The following is a 9,927-nucleotide window of genomic DNA, read 5'->3' as shown; positions in this document are numbered from 1 at the left end:
ATCCCCAGCCCTGGTCAGGATGTATACAGGAGGCAACTGATTGATGTTTTTCTCTCTCACATCAATGTTTCTCTCCCCCTTCCTCTCTCTCTCAAATCAATAAAAACATGCTCTTAGGTGAGGTTAAAAAAAAATTAAAAAAGCTGGGCCCTAGCTGGTTTGGCTCAGTGGATAGGCAGCCGGCAAACTACGTAAGGGTCCCAGGTTCGATTCCAATCAAAATAAAACTAAAAAAAAAAAACCGTACCCTTTTTTTTAATGATGTTTACTTTGAATTTATATTAGTTCACACAAACACTCCATCCATGCTTTTGTTCCGGCCCTCCGGTCCAGTTTAAGAACCCATTGTGGCCCTCGAGTCAAAAAGTTTGCCCACCCCTGGGATAGAGTATCACCTGTGGACTGAAGGGTCCCAGGTTCGATTCCGGTCAAGGGCACATGCCTGGGTTGTGGGCTCGATCCCCAGTAGGGGGCATGCAGGAGGCAGCCGATCAATGATTCTCTCTCAACATTGATCTCTCTCTCCTCTCCCTTCCTCTCTGAAATCAATAAAAGTACATTTAAAGAAAAAAAAGCTGGGCAGAGCTGAGGACCTAGATAGCAGGAACAGCTGGGCCATCTCTTCATCATCACCATGAGTATGCTCAGTTCCAGCAGCTTCCAAGCCTGCCCAAGATTCAAATGCCTACACACCCCTCCTACCCCCTTCAGCTTAAAGAAGGCCAGGCACCTTTACTAGTGAACCCTCAAGACAGTTCAGACTGAGAGATGGATCATTTGTAGAAAGAAAGTCATGAAGGATGTGGGGAGCAAAGCTGAGAGTGGACAAACTGGGGAACCAAAGTATAAAGTTAGACCTGAAGCCCCCACCAGCAGAAATGCTCAACTGCACAACTAATATGAAGATCAAAAGAAGAAACATCTAGGGAGGTAACACCCTGTACAGATGGGAAAAGGGAGAAAAGGGGAAAGAATGACATTTTTAGTATGTAGATAAAAATGACTTATGGAAATCTTACATGGTGGTAAGAAAAGTATAAGAATGAATAGTATGTAAACAATTATTAAAAACTTTGGCGAGTGAGTGAATTTAAAAGAATAGAGTCATACAAAACCAAGGAATTAATATTTGCAGCTGTGTTTAAAGTCCCAGCTTTTCATAAAGGGCTTCACAAGACAAGATTCTGGCCTGGCTACTCCTCCGCCACTAGCTCTCCTCTCCATATTTAGGTAATACTGCCCATGATTTATTCTCTCAAACGCCAGCTCCCTTCCACCTCAGAGCCTTTGCACACATGGTTCCTTTTGCCAAAGTCTTCTTCGCCTTCTGTTTTAGTTAGGGTTTTCCAGAACAATAGACCCAATAGGAGACCTATATCTACAAGTATAAGAATGAATAGTATGTAAACAATTATTAAAAACTTTGGCGAGTGAGTGAATTTAAAAGAATAGAGTCATACAAAACCAAGGAATTAATATTTGCAGCTGTGTTTAAAGTCCCAGCTTTTCATAAAGGGCTTCACAAGACAAGATTCTGGCCTGGCTACTCCTCCGCCACTAGCTCTCCTCTCCATATTTAGGTAATACTGCCCATGATTTATTCTCTCAAACGCCAGCTCCCTTCCACCTCAGAGCCTTTGCACACATGGTTCCTTTTGCCAAAGTCTTCTTCGCCTTCTGTTTTAGTTAGGGTTTTCCAGAACAATAGACCCAATAGGAGACCTATATCTACATCTATCTATCTATCTATCTATCTATCTATCTATCTATCTATCTATCTATCTATCTTGGCTCACATGATTGTGGAGGCTGCCAAGCCCCCAGGGCAAGCCTGCAGGCTGGAAACTCTAGCAGGAGTTGATGTTGCAGTCTTGAGCCCAAAGACTGTAAACTCGGGCAGAATTTCTCTGTTGCAGTCTGGAGGCAGAATTCTAAGTCCTTCCTCTTTGGGAGACCTCTTTGCTTTTAAGGCCTTCAACTGAATAGATGAGGCCCACCCACACTATGGAGGGTAAGTTGCTTGAATCAAAGTCTATTGATTTAAAAGTCCATCCCATCTAAAAACAAACAAAAACTTCATGGTATCAGTGTTTGACCAAACAATGGGGCCCTGTAGCCTAGTCAAGTTGACACACAAATGTCCTATCCCCCTACCCACCCACACCTCCACCAGACTGATTAATGCCATGTCTCATCTCAAATCTCAGTCCCTCAAGGAAGATATCTCCAACCCTGTCTTACATGGGCACTTTTCTTCGAGTACTCTGGAACTTTCCTTCTTGGCATGTCCCACCGTCAGTGGTTAACATGTGAGTGTATGAAACTATGTAACTGTTGTACTACCTGTCCCCTCCACTGTAAGGTAAGCCCCAGAAGGTTAGACTGTTTTACTTCTCACTATCCCCTTACACCAAGCACCTGCCTGCATATCACAGGCACTCAGTACATTTTTATTAAATGCATTGATGAAGGAATTCCAAAAAATGGTGTTGAGGTTTGCGATATAGCACATGTGCAGACTTTCAAAAGTTGAAACAACCACAGACATCCTCAGAGGCCTTTGCTTGCTTCCTAACTTGATCCCAAATTCCTACAAGAAGCATCATATAAAATGCTTTTCCAGAAGTTTAATACCAAGTGCCTCATGGGACTGTGCCCTCCCTGACAAGTAAATATGGTCCAGCTTTCTCTTTCCTTTTCTTCCTAATCTCAAGGATAGCGAAGTTAAGAAGGACCATTTGGGTACAAAGAACCCCCATCCAGGGGTGAGCAGTTATCACTGGGGTTGGCAGGCAGAGATTCTGTGACTGAGTGAAGGCTCAAGAAAGCATCTTCGAACATGTCGGATGGAGAATGCTATTACCCTGGGAATCATCTAAATACATACAGTTTTTCACGGATAATGGATTTGCCAAGCATGCTTGGGATATTCTCCACTCTAAATAGCTGTGAATAATTGCAATATTCATAAATTACTATACATTAGCAGATTAAGCAGGCATGCTGCAGTCAAATTATTTCTTTAACTCTTTTCAGAACTCTGATCTTATAGGATGAGACCCAGGAAAAGTGAATTGGTATCTCTATTAATGTAAATCAAAAAACTTAGTAAGGTGCCCCCCTAAGCAAAATACCAACAGCTCTCTTTTTCTCATGATCGTTTATGTTGATGAGGCAAACAACACTATGAAAAAGAAATGAATAAGCAAATGTGGACAAGTCCTATAGTTGGAAAGCCATTTATTCCTGTTGGTGTCTACACATTGGTATCCTCATATCCCCGCAGTTCATCTTTGACATTCTCAAGACAAGCTTTTCCAGGCTCCCCATTTTCTCTCTGGTTTTGTATATAATGAGAAGCAAGAAGTCTAGACAATATGTTGTTTTTATGCTATATTTGAACTACCACATCTGAATTCATTGCATTCAATAATAAAATGCTTAAAATGCACTGTAACAGTCATTTGAAAAAAAAGATACACCAGACATAGAGAAGGCAATGAACAATATATATGTACATGGATGATGGAGTGTTGAAAACATGAGATGCCAAAGAAATAAAAGACTATCTTTGTCTTTACAATCTGACTAAGATGGACCAGAGAAAGAGCAGGGGCACCAGTGACCACACTAGAAATGCTGGAAATCCAAAGCTATATATGAGAATATTCTTCACTGTGTACATGGATTGATTTCTATACTCAGGAATGTCTAGGTCAGTGGAACTGGACATGACAAGCTTCTCAGGGAGTTGGGAAGGGGGCAGGACCCATCAAGTCTAAGACCAAGAGGTCAGGAGGGAACTAGCGATGACAGTCCAGAGCTGGAAGGAGGGAAGGAGAGCCTCGGACAAAGTATGCGGTCACAGATAAAGACAACTGACACAAAGGCTGGTCTTTACACACCTGGCTGCAGAGAAAAAGAAATGTTGCTAGGAGGATCAGAGAGGTAAGTGTAAAAAGCTCAGATGTAGAGGATCTTGATTGCCAAGGGCTAAGAGAAGGTCTAATGAACAGCAAATCAGTCCAGAGAGTAATGGAAACCACTGTCAGGGAAGTCAACAGTAGAATCAATAAAAGATCCTTTACTCTGTCTCTTATTACTTTTTTTACTCGGGGGGTAGGGAGAACCTTTAAGTAGCCACTGACTTAGAACCATCATGAACCAACAAGAATATGTGGGTCTTACCAGTATCTGTAAAATACAGATTGCAGTCTGGGGAAGTGGGATGTGGTCTAGTAAAACAAATATTTACCAGTAAATCATTTGTGCTTATGTTCAAGGGCAATTACATATTTTATGCGTGCTTTCAAGGGATTCAGATTAGCCTCATTTGAGACATGACGGTGATGAACTGTATCTAAAGATTTACCCAAGTGATTGCTAAGCACAAGAAGGTCATGTTAAAGGAATGGGTCACCTGGAGATGTGGCATGACACCATGGGTTGGAACTTTCCTTCAAGAGCCCTCAAAACAATAAACTATGATGGTCTAATGCAAACCAGAAATTCACTAGCACAGGCTTTCTGCAGTTTACACACACTCCATCACCAGCTGGAGAGCTAGCATTTCAAAAGCCAGAGTGGATCGTTCCAGTTGGAAAAGCTTTGGTTCTGAACAGCAAAAGAAAGAGAGGGGGCAGCAAAATGACATTGCAAGGACAATTAAGAGAATTGGACAAGGCAGCATGAATAAAACACAATTGATATTTAAGTTATTTGCCCAGATGTGAAAACCAGATTTCTTTTATTAAGTTTTGGATTAGAGGACCGATGCCAGACAGTCCCGCTTCTCCCATATGAGTCTGGGTCCCCAAAGACTCGCCCGGAACTGGAGCTCAGAGCCTGAGACTCCCTCCCGATTGAAAAGGACAACCACGTGCTTGCTTCGGCAGCACCTATACTAAAATTGGAACGATACAGAGAAGATTAGCATGGCCCCTGCGCAAGGATGACACGCAAATTCGTGAAGCTTTCCATATTTTTTAAAAAAGAAAAGGACAACCATGCCCTCAGCCGCCAGCCTGCTCCGCATGCACCTCCGCACTGCGCCTCCTCTGAGTCTCGTTTTTTTTATAAATGCAAAATTGGACAGAAAGAATATCCTGGTGCTGTAGGTTCTACTAAACAGAAGGCAAAACATTTGGCTGCTAAACTTGCGTATGAACAGATACAATTAGAAAAAAGCGCAACGAAAGGTGATTCAGGATCCGCTGACACTCCCCTGGTTGGTCCAGTGACTGTGGGAGCAGCTTCTCGATGGCACCCAATTCTGAATCATCCTCTGAAAGTGGCTTTTCAGGAAGTGGATCAGAGAGAAATTATAAGTGACAGAAGTAGTCTCAGAAAAGGTTTGAAGAACGTGAAAATAAATTTGGCACCTAAATTTGACTCTCCTGTAATGAGCATACTGTGGATGCGAAGAACGTGAAAATAAATTTGGCACCTAAATTTGACTCGCCTGTAAATGAGCATACTGTGGATGAGAGGTTTATCAAGGATTTTGAATAGCACCAATTGGCTCTGGTGCATATGGCAGTGTTTTCAAAGCAAAACACAGAATTGATGGGACGACTTACGTTATTAAACATGTGTAAATGAGCATACTGTGGATGAGAGGTTTATCAAGGATTTTGAATAGCACCAATTGGCTCTGGTGCATATGGCAGTGTTTTCAAAGCAAAACACAGAATTGATGGGACGACTTACGTTATTAAACGTGTTAAGTACAATAACGAGAAGGTAAAGCGTGAAGTAAAAGTTTTGGCAACACTTAGTCATCCAAATATTGTTCGCTACTATAATTGTTGGGATGGAGAAGATTACAACAAAAGATCATTGACGAAGTGCCTTTTCATCCAAATGGAATTCTGTGATAAAGGGACATTGGAAGACTGGATTGAGAGCAGAAGAAGGAAGAATCCAAAGATTTGTCTTTGGGATTATTTAAGCAAATAGTCACAAGAGTGGATTATATACATTCACAAGGGTTAATTCATAGAGACCTTAAGCCAAGTATCATATTTTTAGTAGATACAAAACAAATAAAGATTGGAGACTTTGGACTTGTATCCTTTCAGAAACATGATAAACAGCGGACGGAAGACCAGGGAACTCCATTCTACATGAGCCCAGAACAGCTCGCTTCAGTAGAATATGGAAATGAAGTGGACATCTTTGCCTTAGGGCTAATTCTTTCAGAGCTTCTTTATATACCTCTCAGTCGTCAGGAAACATTTAAGATTTTCGAAGATCTAAGGAAGGGCCATGTCTCGGCTATATTTGATGACAAAGAAAAAATTCTCCTACAGAAATTAGTTGCAACTGACCCCAAGATGCGACCTAAAACATCTGAAATACTGAAGACTTTGAAGGAGTGGAATAATGTTCCAGAGAAAAAAATGCAAAACACGTTTTAGTGCCTTTCTTAAAAAGTAGCCTGCTTCTGATGTTCTATTTTCCTGTTGTCAGGGCATGTGGGCTCAATCCCCAGTGGGGGGCGTGCAGGAGGCAGCCAATTAATGTTTCTCTCTTCCTCTCTGAAACCAATAAAAATATATTTTAAAAAGAAGGCAAATTCTGCTCAGCAGAAACCTCCATCTTTCTAAAAAAATGATTTTTAGAAGAAAGGAGAGAGAGAGAAATATTATTGAGAGAGAGAAATATTGATCGTTGCCTCCCGCATGTGTCCCGACCAGGGGTTGAACCCTCATCCTGGGTATGTACCCTTACTGGGAATCGAACCTGCCACCTTTTGGTGTATGGGACAGTGCTCCAACCAACTGATCCACACCGGCCAATAATAAAACTTAAACATCAAGAACAAAACTCTGGCTATTAAAACAATAACAAAACAATGCCAATCCGTAACCCAAAACATTTAACTTAAACCACCTAACATTTTAAGAACAAAGAATGTTTAAATCCCAATTTCAATGTCCAACAGTTCTGAGTCCAAGTTTCAATGTCTGACAGTTCCTTACATGTCAGCAATGATATTTCAGTTCTGGATGGTGGACAAATGATGACAATGCAGGTCCGAACTTCTCTGGTTTGATCCTGGGCAACCTGCAGTGACGCACAGCTGCTGACTGCTAGCATGGCAAAGCGTCATCAGTGTCTTCCATCCCTGGATTGTTTTTCCTCTTGTCTTCATGGCTGGAGCATTCCTGAGAATTCCTCTCTGTTGCAGGAATCCACATGGTCTTGGAGTTGTTTTCTGAAAATATGCAAACCTATTCTCAACCGAAGGTTAATAAAGGGAATTTTACTTGGGGTCCTTTTTAAAATAAATAAATTTTGGATTAGAAAGATGAGTAATCAACAAAGCACACTAGAGCTAACATTCGAATTTAGTTGCCTAGGGTTCACTCCTAAAGAGGTTGAAATATCAGAAAAGAGAGGCATTACTTTCCCCTATAGAATCATTAACCTAGATAGATCACTTGCTTTCTCAGCTGAAAAATCACATTTTATTTCCCAAAGGGATGGTGGATGCTATTTTGATTATTAGTGTGTTGTTAAGAGCGAAGTACTCTGAGTGTGCTTCCATGCAGAATATATGCACATCTAATTACAGTGGCTGATACTGCATGTTCACTATTTGGGACATGCATGCTTTCTGTGTGTATATTCTTATATCCTCCCAACTACCCAGTGAGGGTGGTGCTGTTATTATGTGCATTTTAAGAAATGAAGCACTAAAGCAGCTTTGCCAAGGGTAATCACTAGGCAGGGGCAGAGCTCAGCTTTGAACCCACACAGTCTCATTCTCTCCTTCATCATTGTGATAGATAGGTGTCTTTGAGAGAGTGATTTAAAATAGCTCCTATCCAATGCTAATGAACATGTTATTTCAGGAATAGAAATTAGCTACACCAACCAACAAGTAGACACTAAAAAAAAAAAGTTTGACTAGCTGTGCGCTATAAATTCAGTGGTTACTCTAGAGTTGAAATAAGAAGTGTCAAGAAGATGTGACCAATTGTTAGATTGTTCATCTTTTGAGTGAAGTCATTGTTCACATGTTTATTTTTAAATCATCTGATGATGCTTTAGGGCTGACCACGTAAGGAAATGTGAGCACGTCTTGTCACAGCAATGGTTGACTAGCCTTCTCTCCACCTTCACCCTGATCTCCTCTAAAGTCCTTTGATTCAATGAGACAAAAAGCTTTAACAGAGGATAGGACCCAACCAGGCACACTTTTTTTCTTTATTACTAAATATTCATCAGTGGCAAAAGCTGGGAAGAACAATTAGATTTGTATTAGTTAGGATACTATTCATATTTCTTTTACCAATTATTTAAAGGATACCTACCTTCTAAATGCACTAACATGTGACTTTTCAAACTTGTTAGTAGATTCCTAATCATAGTAGGTACCTAAAATCTGGTAACACCTTCAAGCATCAACTCATACAATCAAGTTACTGATTTTTCCTAAACTGTCAACCTACCTTTACAACAAAACAATAAACAATTCTGGTGTGAAATAATTTGAGTTTGCTAACTACTCCTCTGTTTTTTTGAAATGAGTTTCTATGACAATGCAAAATAAAAATCTAGGAGTAACAAACATTTAAACAGGAGAGAGGAACCATATTAAGTCGAAGGTATCAGCTAATATTTCACTATTTCAATAGACAGGTACTCTGGCCAACCAACAAAAATCTCTATTGCCTACAAAAACTTCATTCTGTCGGAGAGAATCAGGCCTAGAATGATGATAAAACTGTTCTTTAGGAAATAAATTCTTAGTATCCTCCATTTGGGAAAGAAGCCCGTTTCTATGAACTCAGTAAAAAAAAAAAAATAGATGAGTGCAAAGCTTGTCAACCTATCAAAATGCCAAAATCCCTTGCTTTGGACATACAAAACAGGACACGTCCCTTTGAGCTTCTTGGCTTTCCATTACCCAGCAGGGTCTGATTGATCCTGGTCCAGAGAATTAACAATGATGTAAATGTAAAGATTCCTATAAATCAGCAGTAAATAGAATTATGTCTTCCCCCTGCAGCCAGGAATCATCCTTTTTTCCAAGGCTTTACGACAACCTTAGAAATGAAATTGCAATTCGTACTTCGATTTCTCCCAAGTAAGTTTAACGTAAAATTGTCGTGTGTACCCTGCTTTCAGCAAAGCTAATACATGAAAACAATTATTTATAAACACAAATTACTTTAGGAATGATGGTTTGCAGTACAAGATTTAAAAAAGTATCTCTAGCTTATATTTGTAAAATTCTACACAGGTTTTAATAAGTTTACCTATTCTGACAATGCATCCCCTCCTACTCTTAGAAATTCTAAAATATAACCAAAATTGTTTTTAATATATAGCTGGTCTCAAAAGGGAACTGCAGAAATGAAGTGACAACACTAGAGTGGTAAGCATACAAGTTGACAGTCTCGGTGGCCCAGGAGGGTCCTGGCTGGGACTGGAGTTTCAATGTCCACCCAGAAGCTTATGGCTTTTTTAAAATCCCATGACAGGGCAGAGGCTAGAACTGAGTCTCCTGTCAAGCAAGGTCTCCAGAAGGGCAGCCTCTCACAGTCCAGGACAGTAGTGAGACGGTCCTTCATCTGTGGGGGTTTTAGGAAGGGGAGAAAGTTCATGTGAGAAGAAGGAAAAGTCTCTAACCTGTGACATAGGTGGGTATGGGGGTTAAATTTACACTACCTGTGCCTAAAGGAATACCAAGCTGAAAAATTAACATAAAAACAGATCCTGGACCATTGAAACTCTGAGGCTTCCAACAGACATGGCAAGCAGGGTCAAAGCAACAACAACAAAACATTAAGTAATAGGTAATACATGTAACATAAGATACTCAGTGTGCCCTAGTTGGTTTGGCTCAGTGGATAGAGCATTGGCCTGCGGACTGAAGGGTCCCTGGTTCGATTCTGATCAAGGGCACATGACTGA

At 40.6% G+C, this 9,927-nt stretch overlaps 1 protein-coding gene and 1 pseudogene across 2 annotated transcripts in view; both read left to right on the top strand.

Annotated features, from left to right (window-relative positions):
* Nucleotides 1-2,004: 2,004 nt before the first annotated feature.
* Nucleotides 2,005-6,428, top strand: LOC102251401 (annotated as a pseudogene).
* The window catches only part of LOC102242739 (interferon-induced, double-stranded RNA-activated protein kinase), a 274,887-nt gene continuing 270,633 nt past the window's right edge, over nucleotides 5,674-9,927 (top strand). For both annotated transcript variants that reach the window (XM_014538418.1, XM_014538419.1), the window contains exon 1: nucleotides 5,674-5,738. The gene's annotated coding sequence lies outside the window, so the exon portion shown is untranslated. The remainder of the gene's footprint in view (nucleotides 5,739-9,927) is intronic.

The sequence above is a fragment of the Myotis brandtii genome, unplaced genomic scaffold (genome assembly GCF_000412655.1).
Source record: "Myotis brandtii unplaced genomic scaffold, ASM41265v1 scaffold191, whole genome shotgun sequence".
NCBI lineage: Eukaryota > Metazoa > Chordata > Mammalia > Chiroptera > Vespertilionidae > Myotis > Myotis brandtii.
The sequence above is the reverse complement of the archived record's forward strand: the minus strand, read 5'-3'. Positions and strand labels throughout refer to the sequence as shown.